This window comes from Oncorhynchus masou, chromosome 30, assembly GCF_036934945.1.
Source record: "Oncorhynchus masou masou isolate Uvic2021 chromosome 30, UVic_Omas_1.1, whole genome shotgun sequence".
Taxonomy (NCBI): domain Eukaryota; kingdom Metazoa; phylum Chordata; class Actinopteri; order Salmoniformes; family Salmonidae; genus Oncorhynchus; species Oncorhynchus masou.
In genome coordinates, this window is record NC_088241.1 from 39,371,677 (window position 1) to 39,386,272 (window position 14,596).

The window sequence follows — 14,596 nt, forward strand, 5'->3', positions numbered from 1 at the left end:
CGGCCAATTGACAAAGAATCCCATTGCAAAATAATGCCTTTTAGTCTATTCGTTGATGGAAATATATTTGACATGCTTATTGGTCTATAGGTTAATTTGCATAATTTAGTTAATTCAATTGCCGCGTGTGTATTTTCGTTAGTAGTTATATTTGTTACACACGCACAGCATACCGATACAGAGCCTATGAGTGAAAAATCTGTCAGACAGCATGAAAGCTGCTGCTACTGCTTCTCAAACAGCTCATTAGTTGCTGCTGGAATGAAACATGTTTTTATAAGCCCAATCATTGCATAACAATTCTAAATGCAATTGCTTGTTAAAAACAGTTTTGATGGCCATAATTAAAAATGACTACTATTTTTATTTCTCAGCTAGTACTGTAATTGAAGAGCGCTCCCATACGCCATTCAAGTGCAGATAGGCAATGGTAGACAGGCTTCAGCGAGTCACACATCACTTTGCAATGAGCTGGAGGCAGTATGCATTTTGAAAATATATACTTAATTGTTTGAAGCCTGAATATTTTACTTCATATTATGAGGCATGTCTTACCTTGCTTCAAAGTAAAATCCGACCATAGAAACATTGAGGCCATTATTTTATAGACTTCCATATGCCAATGAAACAAGTAGCCTATTAAAAAAACAAAAAAAACAACAACCTTTATCTAACCAGGTAGGCAAGTTGAGAACAAGTTCTCATTTACAATTGCGACCTGGCCAAGAAAAAGCAAAGCAGTTCGACACATACAACAACACAGAGTTATACATGGAGTAAAAAAAACATACAGTAGAAAAATAAGTCTACATACAATGTGAGCAAATGAGGTGAGATAATGGAGGTAAAGGCAAAAAAAGGCCATGGTGGCGAAGTAAATACAATATAGCAAGTAAAACACTGGAATGGTAGATTTGCAGTGGAAGAATGTGCAAAGTAGGAATAAAAAATAATGGGGTGCAAAGGAGCAAAAATAAATAATGAAATACAATAGGGGAAGAGGTAATTGTTTGGGCTATTTATAGATGGGCTATGTACAGGTGCAGTAATCTGTGAGCTGCTCTGACAGCTGGTGCTTAAAGCTAGTGAGCGAGATAAAGGTTTCCAGTTTCAGAGATTTTTGTAGTTCGTTCCAGTCATTGGCAGCAGAGAACTGGAAGGAGAGGCGACCAAAGGAAGAATTGGTTTTGGGGGTGACCAGAGAGATATACCTGCTGGAGCGCGTGCTACAGGTGGGTGCTGCTATGGTGACCAGCAAGCTGAGATAAGGGGGGATTTTACCTAGCAGGGTCTTGTAGATGACTTGGAGCCAGTGGGTTTGGCGACGAGTATGAAGCGAGGGCCAGCCAACGAGATCATTCAGGTCGCAGTGGTGGGTAGAATATGGGGCTTTGGTGACAAAACAGATGGCACTGTGATAGACTGCATCCAATTTATTGAGTAGGGTATTGGAGGCTATTTTGTAAATGACATACGGCTGCACTGTATTGTTTCTTATCGATGGCGGTTAAGATATCGTTCAGGACCTTGAGTGTGGCTGAGGTGCACCCATGACCAGATCTGAAACCAGATCGCATAGCGAAGAAGGTGCGGGGGGATTCAAAATGGTCGGTAATCTGTTTGTTGACTTGGCTTTCGAAGACCTTAGAAAGGCAGGGTAGGACAGATATAGGTCTGTAGCAGTTTAGGTCAAGAGTGTCCCCACCTTTGAAGAGGGGGATGACCGCAGCTGCTTTTCAATCTTTGGGAATCTCAGACGACATGAAAGAGAGGTTGAACAGGCTAGTAGTAGGGGTTGCAAGAATTTCGGCAGATAGTTTTAGAAAGAAAGGGTCCAGATTGTCTAGCCCGGCTGATTTGTAGGGGTCCAGATTTTGCAGCTCTTTCAGAACATCAGCTGACTGGATTTGGGAGAAGGGGAAATGGGGAAGGCTTGGGCGAGTTGCTGTGGGGGGTACAGTGCAGTTGACCGGGGTAGGGGTAGCCAGGTGGAAAGCATGGCCAGCCATAGAAAAATGCTTATTGAGATTCTCAATTATAGTGGATTTATCGGTGGTAACAGAGTTTCCTATCCTCAGTGCAGTGGGCAGCTGGGAGGAGGTGTTCTTATTCTCCATGGACTTTACAGTGTCCCAGAACCTTTTTGAGTTTGTGTTGCAGGAAGCAAATTTCTGCTTGAAAAAGCTAGCTTTTCTTTCGTGTTCTATTTGTTTTCCATTAGCGAAAGGCACAACCCTAGTCATATTAGCAACCCATGCTAATTTTTGCATCTTTATATCTCCCCTCTTTATAACTGTGTGTTCCCGCTAATTGCATTATGGAATTAACATTTGCGCGTAGCCTATTGCCTTGTGCACATTGCTGCGCTTATAATGTGAAGAAATAATAGTTTATCAACATTTTAATCTAAATGTACTGATCTGTTGCATCATCCTCATCGCTTTTTAAAGTAGATTTTTTTAAATGTAGCCTAGGACTACTGGTTGTATGAATTTGGGACATATCATCCCAGAACTGTTCCAGACAGTTTGGCATAGGCTATTTCTTTCTTGCACAGGACGACAAACTGACCAATATAATAGACACACTTTTCTACTATGGGGGACATTAGATTGACAAAGACTAGTGATTTTGCTGTTCATTACTCGTCTTGCTAGCTGAGGAAACGTAAATGTGACAGTTATTCTAACATCTTCAGTGCAAATCAGAATTCGGTAAGGAGGACACGTTGCATCCTCAAGTTGCATGTTCTGTTAAGATGAATAACCATAATCTAAATGTGACATCTGTCATTCTGAGCACCTTGGGTGGACACCCTTATCAGGTTACGCACCCAATGCATATGGGTCCAGGACATTACTCTAATGTCTGATCAATGAAAATCCTGCCGGTCCAATGTCCGGCTCCACATTTTCCTATAGGAAACCGTGGTGTGTGTGTGTGTCCTGCTGTTCACTTTCACTCTTCATCTATCACTCCACACCGTATAGCTCACAGCGCAGCTAAGACACACAGATTGTACTACTGAGAGAATACACACATATCATATACAAAAGTCCAAAAACACTCCTTTAGTTAAAACCTGCATTGTAAGCTGTATAGTAACTGTATCTAACAGAGTATGGTTTTAGCCATCGTAAATCCATCTTACCCCAATTCCTACTCTTTCCAAGCCTTTTTCCTCAAGTAAAAAGAGAAAGCAATAGCTAGCTACTGTGTTTGTGGGCTTTCATGGCCATGCCTCAATCATGTGACTTCCCAGACTGAAATGGTGCCATGGTATACAGGGCTTTGTGGTAAATCACTATCTCTCCCCCCTAGTCAGTGCCCAGTCAGAGCCCAGTCTGCTGAGCACAATGGCCGGCTGGCTCTCTACTGCCTCCTGTGTGACTAATATATCTTGTTAAATTGTGCTGAGAAGCGTGTTGAGAACCTTATACCTTTTTGCTTCGTGCAATCTCTGGTGTGTCTGTGTTTCAGAGGGGTACGGTGTGTGAGTGTGTGTACTAGGGCGGTGTCAACCTTTGTCCTATCGTGATTATATGCTCACAAAACGTTGTGATATATGATAGTATCGCCTGCTGTTGACTGACCAAATTGTTTGGTTAAAAATAGCGCAAAATCGCATGCCACAACTGGATGAATCATTATGAAAGATAATGTTGTTGAAACCCTTTACAGAGGCTAAGTGCAGGCAAATATTTTATAATATACTTTTCTGGTGGAGTTTCAGCAGGTTTTTGTGTGTCTGTCTATGTCTGTTTGGTGCCCAGATGATGGAGCAAAGTGACAGTCAACTGATGAGGAACGGCCTGTCTTGCCATAGTGAGTTATAAATCATTGGCTGGATAGAAGCAAAGCATCTTCAGAACTGGATAATGATTGCTTTATTTGCCTCATTGTCCTCTCTTAATATAGTCATTTTCATAGCCTATCGAAGCCTGAGAGAGAGAGAGAGAATTATATTTTCTGCGCAGAGCCAGTCAAGTTCAAATAGGCTGTCAATCATTGTCGATAGATAATTCTATTGTAATATTGCCCTACCCTAGTGTGTACCTGCCTGTGTGTCCGTATCCGTGACGCATGTGTGCATTTCAGTGAGCCTATGCATTCAATGCGAGGGAGTGGGTGGTGATGTCAGTTATACAAATATGTCCGCTAAACTCTCCAACTCTTGCAGGAGCTGATGGTAAGGCAGTTCCCTTAAATTGCCATTAGCCCTTACTTCCTCAGACAGAGGATGAGAGAGAGGCCCCATCCCAAATGTCACCCCCATTTCTTAAGTAGTGCACTCTTTTGAACAGAGCCCTATGTACCATGGTCAAAAGTAGTGCACTAAATAGAGTGGGTGACATTGGGACACATAGGATCCCCGCTGTTACTGAGTCAGTCCTAAAGCTCTGAAGCTAGCTGTCCTTCAGCTTCTTGGTAATTGGTGAAGCCAGGCAGCGTATTCACATGGAGAGGAAGGGGGAAACGTGTTGGCAGATTGCATTGGCAGCAATTACAGAATCTCCCAACCCAGAGACATGAGCCTACTGATTTAATATCGACTGCCTTTGTACGCCATGCCTGTCTAATGGCTGAGCCTGTACTGTTTCTTCTTTACTACCTAGCTGTCACCATACCCACGTCAGACGGCTACTGTACAACATTAGAGTTACAGTGTGTCTCAAAGGGCATCAAATTCCCTATGCAGTATACTACCTTTGACCAGGGCACAAAGGCAGCCAAGTCTCCTCATCCAGTGCTGCCCGGGTGGCGCAGTGGTTAAGGGCACTGTACGGCACTGTACTGCAGCTGCAGCTGTGCCACCAGAGACCCTGGGTTCACGCCCAGGCTCTGTCGTAACCGGCCGTGACGCAAAATTGGCCTAGCATCGTCCGAGTTAGGGAGAGCTTGGCTGGTAGGGATATCCTTGTCTCATCGCGCACCAGTGACTCCTGTAAAAGTGCAAGCTAACCAAGGTTGAAGGTGCACAGTGTTTCCTCCAACACATTGGTGCGACTGGCTTTGGATGTTAAGAAGCAGTGCGGCTTGGTTCGGTTGTGTATCAGAGGACGCATGACTTTCAACCTTCGTCTCTCCTGAGCCCGTACGGGAGTTGTAGCGATGAGACAAGATAGTAGCTACTGAAAAACTATTAGATACCATGAAATTGGAGAGAAAAAGGGGTAAAAAATGTATTTAATGTTTTTTATTTTTTTCATCACCTCATCCTTAGCTCAACATTTCAGCACTTCCAGGAACCACGATAGATACCTTTTGACAAAATATCCTCCCTTTCATTAGGAGCAAAGGAAGGCTTCAGGTCGCCAAAGAAAGTCCAGCAAGCGCCAGGAACACACAATCGAGAGCTTCCTATCAGACTGTATCACCGCCTGATATGGCAACTGCTCCGCCCACAACCGTAAGGCTCTCCAGAGGGTAGTGAGGCCTGCACAACGCATCACCGGGGACAAACTACCTGCCCTCCAGGACACCTACACCACCCGATGTCACAGGAAGGTCATAAAGATCATCAAGGACAACAACCACCCGAGCCACTGCCTGTTCACCCCGCTATCATCCAGAAGGCGAGGTCAGTACAGGTGCATCAAAGCAGGGACCGAGAGACTGAAAAACAGCTTCTATCTCAAGGCCATCAGACTGTTAAACAGCCACCACTAACATTGAGTGGCTGCTGCCAACATACTGACTCAACTCCAGCCACTTTAATAATGGAAAAATGTATGTACAAAATAAATCACTAGCCACTTTAAACAATGCCACTTAATATAATGTTTACATACCCTACATTACACACCTCAAATGTATATACTGTACTGTACCATCTACTGCATCTTGCCTACGCCGTTCTGTACCATCACTCATTCATTTACACTGCTCAAAAAAAAGGGAACACTAAAATAACACATTCTAGATCTGAATGAATGAAATATTCTTATTAAATACATTTTTCTTTACATAGTTGAATGTGCTGACAACAAAATCACACAAACATTATCAATGGAAATCAAATTTATCAACCCATGGAGGTCTGGATTTGGAGTCACACTCAAAATCAAAGTGGAAAACCACACTACAGGCTGATCCAACTTTGATGGAATATCCTTAAAACAAGTCAAAATGAGGCTCAGTAGTGTGTGTGGCCTCCACGTGCCTGTATGACCTCCCTACAACGCCTGGGCATGCTCCTGATGAGGGATCTCCTCCCAGACCTGAACTAAAGCATCCGCCAACTCCTGGACAGTCTGTGGTGCAACGTGGCATTGGTGGATGGAGCGAGACATTATGTCCCAGATGTACTCAATTGGATTCAGGTCTGGGGAATGGGCGAGCCAGTCCATAGCATCAATGCCTTCCTCTTGCAGAAACTGCTGACACACTCCAGCCACATGAGGTCAAAACTTCTTGTGTGTATAATGTAGTTGCACTGAAATTGTTAGGTTACTCGTTGGTTATCAGTGCATTGTTGGAACTAGAAGCACAAGCATTTCACCACACTTGCATTAACATCTGCTAACCATGTGTATGTGACAAATACAATTTGATTTGATTATTACAGGAATGGCAGCATGCAGGTGTGAGTGCATCTGCACGCACAGTGAGGTGAAGACTTTTGGATGATGGTCTGGTGTCAAAAAGGGCAGCAAAAAAGCCTCTTCTCTCCAGGAAAAACACGAGGGAGAGACTGATATTCAGCAAAAGGTACAGGGATTCGACTGCTGAGGACTGGGGTAAAGTCATTTTCTCTGATGAATCCGCTTTCCGCTTGTTTGGGGCATCCGGAAAAAAGTTTGTCCGGAGAAGAGAAGGTGAGCGCTACCATCATTCCTGTGTCATGCCAACAGTAAAGCATCCTGAGACCATTCATGTGTGGGGTTGCTTCTCAGCCAAGGGAGTGAGCTCACTCACAATTTTGCCTAAGAACAGAGCCACGAATAAAGAATGGTACCAACACTTCCTCCGAGAGCAACTTCTCCCAACTATCCAGGAACAGTTTGGAGCACCTTGCCATAAGGCAAAAGTGATAACTAAGTGGCTCGGGGAACAAAACATCGATATTTTGGGTTCATGGCCAGGAAACTCCCCAGACCTTAATCCCATTGAGAACTTGTGGTCAATCCTCAAGAGGCGGGTGGACAAACAAAACCCACAATCAACTTCATGTAATTGTAAATAAAAGCCATTGACACGTATGAAATGCTTATAATTGTACTTCAGTATTCCATAGTAACATTTGACAAAGATCTCTAAAGACACTGAGGCAGCAGACTTTGTGAAAATGTATATTTGTGTCATTCTCAAAACCTTTGGCCACGACTGTACATGTTCATGGCCACCATACACAACAGCTATGAAACTACTGTACATTTATTGCATATTTCAAGAATAGTACAATAGACATGTACAGTCTATTTCTGTCTGGTTGATTTTCTTTTGTACACACAATACAGACAATTACCAATTAACAACTGAGAGGTCTGGTGTCGTTGATCTACTCTCACAGTGTACTTAATCTCACACAGAAAACGCCCCATTTTTTAAAAACGTATATTTGGGAATAACCAAAAACAGACTTCTCAAATGTATGAGACGTCAGCACTACGTCTTGATTTTTTTGTAGCTGAACACAAGCAGAATAACATTCTGACCATAGCTTCCTGAATGAAGATACACCATTAGCACAGAGTTACCAGGTTGTCATTGTTCTCACATACACTTCAAAATACTTTGTTTTGGTGACGACAGCAGTCATAACCACCGAGTTTCCATGTCTCTTCTGTCCACCAGGGGGCATGTTTTTCATGTGGGCAAAAGACTAAAGGCCATTCTTCTAACACTCTCTAGCGAGACCATACTCCATTTTAGTGAATAATCCCAGGAATGTTCTAACTAAGAATGTTCAATCTCTATACCTTTGCTTTCAATACAACCAGAGATAATCACAACATATATGGACCTTGACTAATGCAGAGAAACAATCAAGGTGCCCCACACACACACACGCACACACACACACACACACACACACACACACACACACACACACACACACACACACACACACACACACACACACACACACACACACACACACAGAGAGAGAGAGGAAGAATTTGAAATTAGTTTTGTGTGTCTCTGTGCTGTGAGGAGATTCCCATAGGGATAGTGCGGTGGTAGAGACAGTCAGTGGGCATGTGGATGTGATTTCATTAGGTCCAGATGCTGCTGCTTGAAGGACTGAGCACTTGAAAGGTTCAATATTATTCTGGAGCAGGACACATCAAAATGACGCCGTCCATCTGGAGCGGAGATAATGTAATCAGCAATGGGTCATTGGTCATCAGACAGCCCAGCCATCGGGTTTACCAACATCCTGTGATGTCATCGTCATCACACTAACACTCAAGAGACCAGAGGGAGAAAAGATGAGCCGATTGATAAGACAGACAATCAGCTTCACCTCATAACAACATCCAGCCTTTAAAATCGCCCTGTTTATGCAAATAACCTGTGGAATATAGATTTTGTTTGTTGGGGGGCGATTCATTGATGATTTATTGAATGTCTGTCTGTCTCTGTGATCCAATGTATTCATTTAAAACCTTTGAGGTTAATGGTTTTAATTTGTATGTTCCATTACCTGTACATCTTTATAAGCTACACACACACACACACACACACACACACACACACACACACACACACACACACACACACACACACACACACAAAACCTATTTGTAGAAGCGTTAAATATTCAGTACCTGCCGTGTTCTCCATATGTCTTTGATCAGACACAGATACTATGCTACTCTCTCATCTTACAACTTCAAACCAGAACGTATGTAAAAACTCAGCTATACAACCTGTTCTGTTGCAAAAGCCTGTCTCGCCACACTAGTAAGTTATTTTACACTAGCAAATTGCTGTCATCTGCCTTACGCAAACAAAATGGTGATAAGTCATTTTAAAATGCAGATGGGTGAATTATGAAAAACACATCAGCATTAGGCCTATTACCCAACTCCTTGCATGTGTCAATGTAAAATGTTGTTTATTTCCAAAGCCTCCATTATAACTTAGTGCATGATCTGCTTATTGCACATGTCTCTGTTGGTAATTTGTAGAGTGATACTCTTGCAGCATATTCCCCTGGTAGTTAGTCAACTCCCCCAAAGAACTTCTTGGCCTCCTCCAGGCATATAGCTGCAGGCCTTAGGGAGCTAGAGCAATATAACCAACATGAAGCAATCTGGCGGCTAGAGGAAGGTACAGTAGCCAAGATGTATTTTTATAATACGTTTTTTTTTTTTTGAGGAATAGACAGATTCCCAGAATGCAGTGCACGCGACCAGTAGCACTCACCTGAAGCTTCATAGACCTGAGAATCTATTTTCTAACATGGAAGATATGTATATGTTGCATTAGCGAAGGCATAGGCTATGGAGCAACGTTTGTGATATAGGCCAACTTGGCACCAAAACAAACCCAGGAGAAAAGCAACCATACTATCCAATGAAACTGCAACAGGTACCTAACCTAACGAGTGCTGCTCAATCAAAATCATGCAGGCAATTAAAGTGTGAATGCGAAAATGTTAAGGAAATCAATAGCATAGCCTGTACCTGAATTTACCTTTTCCAAATTAATACTCCAAAAGTCACACATATAATGAATATATTATGAATGAGGGCTCGCTTGAGGAGACACAGGCTACTTTGAAAACTTCAGGCAACTCCAGGAGCATATAATCGTGACCTGGCACGTGCGCTATGCTACACCGCGTCACTCAAAGTGCAACTGTACAGACAGAGAATCCTATTTTCATCAGCGCATGTAACCTATTCTACAGTAGCCTTTACCTGCATCGACACCCGTAGCTTAACCAGTGGGAAAGTATAAAGAGGAAGGCGAGCATTTCATATAGCACCAATAAACAACGAATAATACATACAAAAGAAAATGTAAACAATTACATTGTCATATGTTTATCACTCCACATGATGTGTTGACTTGTGGTGCCATCACAGTGCTACCGTACACTACTGTACATCTGATCTGAAGCAGTCAAATTAATGAACACAAATGTGTCCCACGCTGCAGCTGAGACAGAATATTATCCAACATTGTGGTCTACAATAAATGAAACCCAAAAGTTGACGCAGAGGACAATAGTGGTCAGTGATGTCTAATGCATTGCACATCGAGTGATATTTCAAGCAACTTCCAGTGATGTATGGCAGGCTAAAGTTAAGTCGCCTATACTGACCCTCATTTATGAATCACCTAGATTAGTACATAGGTCTGTAGTCGGAAGTATTGAACATACAGCCGTACCTGGAAATCAATTCATGCGCAATGTTCAATAAATACACCAATAACCTCTAGGTCTTAATGGACACTCGACTCGGCAGTTTTCAAACCATCGCCTTCTTTATCGGGAACACCATTCATTCTGCCAGCAAACACAAAGCGAAATAGCACTGTATATATATTTTTTAAAAAGTTGATTTGATCGCTTCACTCACCTTCCACGGAAGTTCTTTTTCTGTTGGAGAAATCCTACGATAGCGAAGTGGCGAGTGTTGAGATGAGGGCGAAGTGTATCCGTTCGTTCACTGCAGCAGTTCCAAAAGCGCTTCAAGGCTGTTCCTCAACTGCGCTTCACTGTTTCGCGCAGGCAGCATCACTTCTCTGTGTGGATGTCCGTAGCTGAAATAAAAGGGACTGGGCCTCCGATTGGCTGCCATTCTCAAGTCCCCGATGCAGGGCAGGGGAGAAATCGGCCGACAGAATATAATGAACAGATTGACGCGCTGAGGAAGCAGGTTTGAAAGAACTAGGGATGTAGGCTAGTTCAACGGAGTGATGGATAAATTGATATATTATTCCCAGCGCAATTTGAAAACCGCAGGATGAATGGAAGACGACTAGCACCTTTGTGGTTGCAAATAATAGGCTATAGGCCTAAATAAATGCCCAAATATATTGACATATATGCCAATGAATAGCCTGTAAGAATATGGTAGGATACTGTTTGTATGCCTTTTTGTAAGTATTCAGAATGTAAACCTTAAAGTGTGGATAATATAGAAAAATGAAAACACTTGACATGTTCAATTTAAAAAATCTACAGTGTGCAAAATACAATAAAAGGTTTAGTTTGTGGTTTACTTACTAAACTATAGGGAGTACTGCATACAACATCACAAACTGTAGGCCTATGTGAGTTGTTCCATCCCAAGGGTTAATGTCCTTATGGCTGCTGTTAGTTGCATGAGTTCACTTTCGAGAACTCCTCCAAGCATCCACTTTGGAGCTATCCTCCCAACCAAGCATCAGACCCCTTGCCTAGCACTTCCCCATTCACTGAGCCAGAAGGATTTATACATTTGACATCATGTCCTATCAAAAGATCAGCCAGTGATGACTGAATGACTGACTGCGGCCCTTGACCAAATCATTGCCACTGAATGGGCTTGGATAGCCTCAGTATTTAGTTTGTGAATGTTCAGGAAGACTCCTTTTCTCTCTCTCTCTCACACACACACACACACACACACACACACACACACACACACACACACACACACACACACACACACACACACACACACACACACACACACACACACACACACACACACACACACACACACACACACACACACACACACACACACACACACACAGGAATGATCCAGAAACAAAACTAAACTCTATAAGTTAACCTGAAATACATCATAACACCACAAATATCAATGGCACAACTTTGTGAGAAAACACAAAGGAGTCAGGCACCAAAAAGAGCCATATCTGGGATATCATAGTCATTTTAGAGAATATCAGATACACTGTTGCTCTGTGAAATCTCTGGGGAAATAAAACAGCAAATGTTTTGCATCTGGCTGGTGGGAAAACTCTGTGGTATAAATCTTCTCGCTGTCGTAATGGTGCATTTTCTGCATTAATTGTGACCAAGTTTATGCTTTTTCTGTCACAACGAAATTGTGAATTATACCTATATCTGGTTTCAGTGAATGTCGAAAAGTAGTTATTTATTGGAGCCAAGAATGAGTTACACTTGAGAGCCCTTTCCTGCAGTCAAATTACCTTGCAGCCTCATGGGTGGAATGTTAATAATATTATTAATAATTTCATAATTAATAAACAGTATTTAAAAAATATATAAAAACATTCTTGTTTCTATGTCAAGTGGTTTTGTTGCATTTCAGTGTTCTGTGATTTATGTATTTATATATATAATATTATATATATAATATTGGTATGCAAACTCAATTTAATACATTTCAACTTTATATCTGACATGGTACGGATTTATTCTTTTTTTTAATGCCCATAAACATGTGTGAGGTGTATTCCTTTGTTTCAAAGTAGATTTGTTTAAGACTACCAAGAAACACCCTGCTTGACCCTGGTTTTAGCCCACTACAGTAAAAGGTTAAAGCAATGTGCTTGAACAATCTATGGATTCTAAGGTCAGTAATAAGGCTAATCAAATTATCAATCTTGTGACCTCAGTAGATTTAATGTAAAGTATTTTCACATTTCAGCATATATCATGACCCTTGACCCAAATGGTAAGCGTACCAAATGGCATCCTATTCCCTACGGTTCTGGTCAAAAGTAGTGTACTGTAGGTATGCCATTGAGACGCAACCAATTGGCCATTTGATTCACATTTCACTAGAATGCTGACCACGCTGATGGACCCCTCTCTGACACCAGTGTTATAATAGCCATGGCCAGCACAATTCCTCCTGACTAGGTGGAAAACCTGAATATTCAGAGAAAGATGGAAATATACTGAACAAAACTCTCAACACAACATATAAAGTGTTGGACTCATATTTTCTGAGCTGAAATAAAAGATCCAAGAAAAGTTCCATATGCACAAAAAGCTTATTTCTTTCAAATGTTGTGCATAAACGCCATTTTACCTGCTGTTGTTGTGCTAGCTGATTAGCTGTTGTTGTCTCACCTACTGTTTTAGCTAGCTTTCCCAATTCAACACCTGTGATTACTGTATGCCTCGCTGTATGTCTCTCTCAAATGTCAATATGCCTTGTATACTGTTGTTCAGGTTAGTTATCATTGTGTTAGTTCACAATGGAGCGCCTAGTTCCACTCATACCCCTGATACCTCCTTTGTCCCACCTCCCACACATGCGGTGACCTCACCCATTACAACTAGCATGTCCAGAGATACAACCTCTCTCATCATCACCCAGTGCCTGGGCTTACCTCCGCTGTACCCGCACCCCACCATACCCCTGTCTGCGCATTATGCCCTGAATATATTCTACCATGCCCAGAAACCTGCTCCTCTTATTCTCTGTCCCCAATGCTCTAGGCGACCAGTTTTGATAGCCTTTAGCCGCACCCTCATACTACTCCTTCTCTGTTCCGCGGGTGATGTGGAGGTAAACCCAGGCCCTGCATGTCCCCAGGCACCCTCATTTGTTGACTTCTGTGATCGAAAAAGTCTTGGTTTCATGCATGTCAACATCAGAAGCCTCCTCCCTAAGTTTGTTTTACTCATCGCTTTAGCACACTCTGCTAACCCTGATGTCCTTGCCATGTCTGAGTCCTGGCTCAGGAAGGCCACCAAAAATTTTGAGATTTCCATACCCAACTATAACATCTTCCGTCAAGATAGAACTGCCAAAGGGGGAGGAGTTGCAGTCTACTGCAGAGATAGCCTGCAAAGTAATGTCATACTTTCCAGGTCCATACCCAAACAGTTGGAACTACTAATTTTGAAAATTACTCTCTCCAGAAATAAGTCTCTCACTGTTGCCGCCTGCTACCGACCCCCATCAGCTCCCAGCTGTGCCCTGGACACCATTTGTGAATTGATCGCCCCCCATCTAGCTTCAGAGTTTGTTCTTTTAGGTGACCTAAACTGGGATATGCTTAACACCCCGGCAGTCCTACAATCTAAGCTAGATGCCCTCAATCTCACACAAATCATCAAGGAACCCACCAGGTACAACCCTAACTCTGTAAACAAGGGCACCCTCATAGACGTCATCCTGACCAACTGGCCCTCCAGATACACCTCCTCCCAGCTGCCCACTGCATTGAGGCTAGATAACACGGTCACCACCGATAAATCCATGATTATCGAAAACTTCAACAAGCATTTCTCAACGGCTGGCCATGCCTTCCACCTGGCTACTCCAACATCGGCCAACAGCTCCGCCCCCACCGCAGCTTCTCGCCCAAGCCCTTCCAGGTTCTCCTTTACCCAAATCCAGATAGCAGATGTTCTGAAAGAGCTGCAAAACCTGGACCCGTACAAATCAGCTGGGCTTGACAATCTGGACCCTCTATTTCTGAAACTATCCGCCGCCATTGTCGCAACCCCTATTACCAGCCTGTTCAACCCTCTCTCATATCGTCTGAGATCCCCAAGGATTGAAAGCTGCCGCAGTCATCCCCTCTTCAAAGGGGGAGACACCCTGGACCCAAACTGTTACAGACCTATATCCATCCTGCCCTGCCTATCTAAGGTCTTCGAAAGCCAAGTCAACAAACAGGTCACTGACCATCTCGAATCCCA

The 14,596-nt window shown here is 42.8% G+C and overlaps 1 protein-coding gene across 1 annotated transcript in view; it reads right to left on the minus strand.

The window, feature by feature from the left end:
• LOC135522619 (cadherin-6-like) overlaps nucleotides 1–10,678 on the minus strand; it is a 77,171-nt gene extending 66,493 nt beyond the window's left edge. The window contains exon 1 of the mRNA XM_064949055.1: nucleotides 10,539–10,678. The gene's annotated coding sequence lies outside the window, so the exon portion shown is untranslated. The remainder of the gene's footprint in view (nucleotides 1–10,538) is intronic.
• Between the last annotated feature and the right edge of the window lie 3,918 nt (nucleotides 10,679–14,596).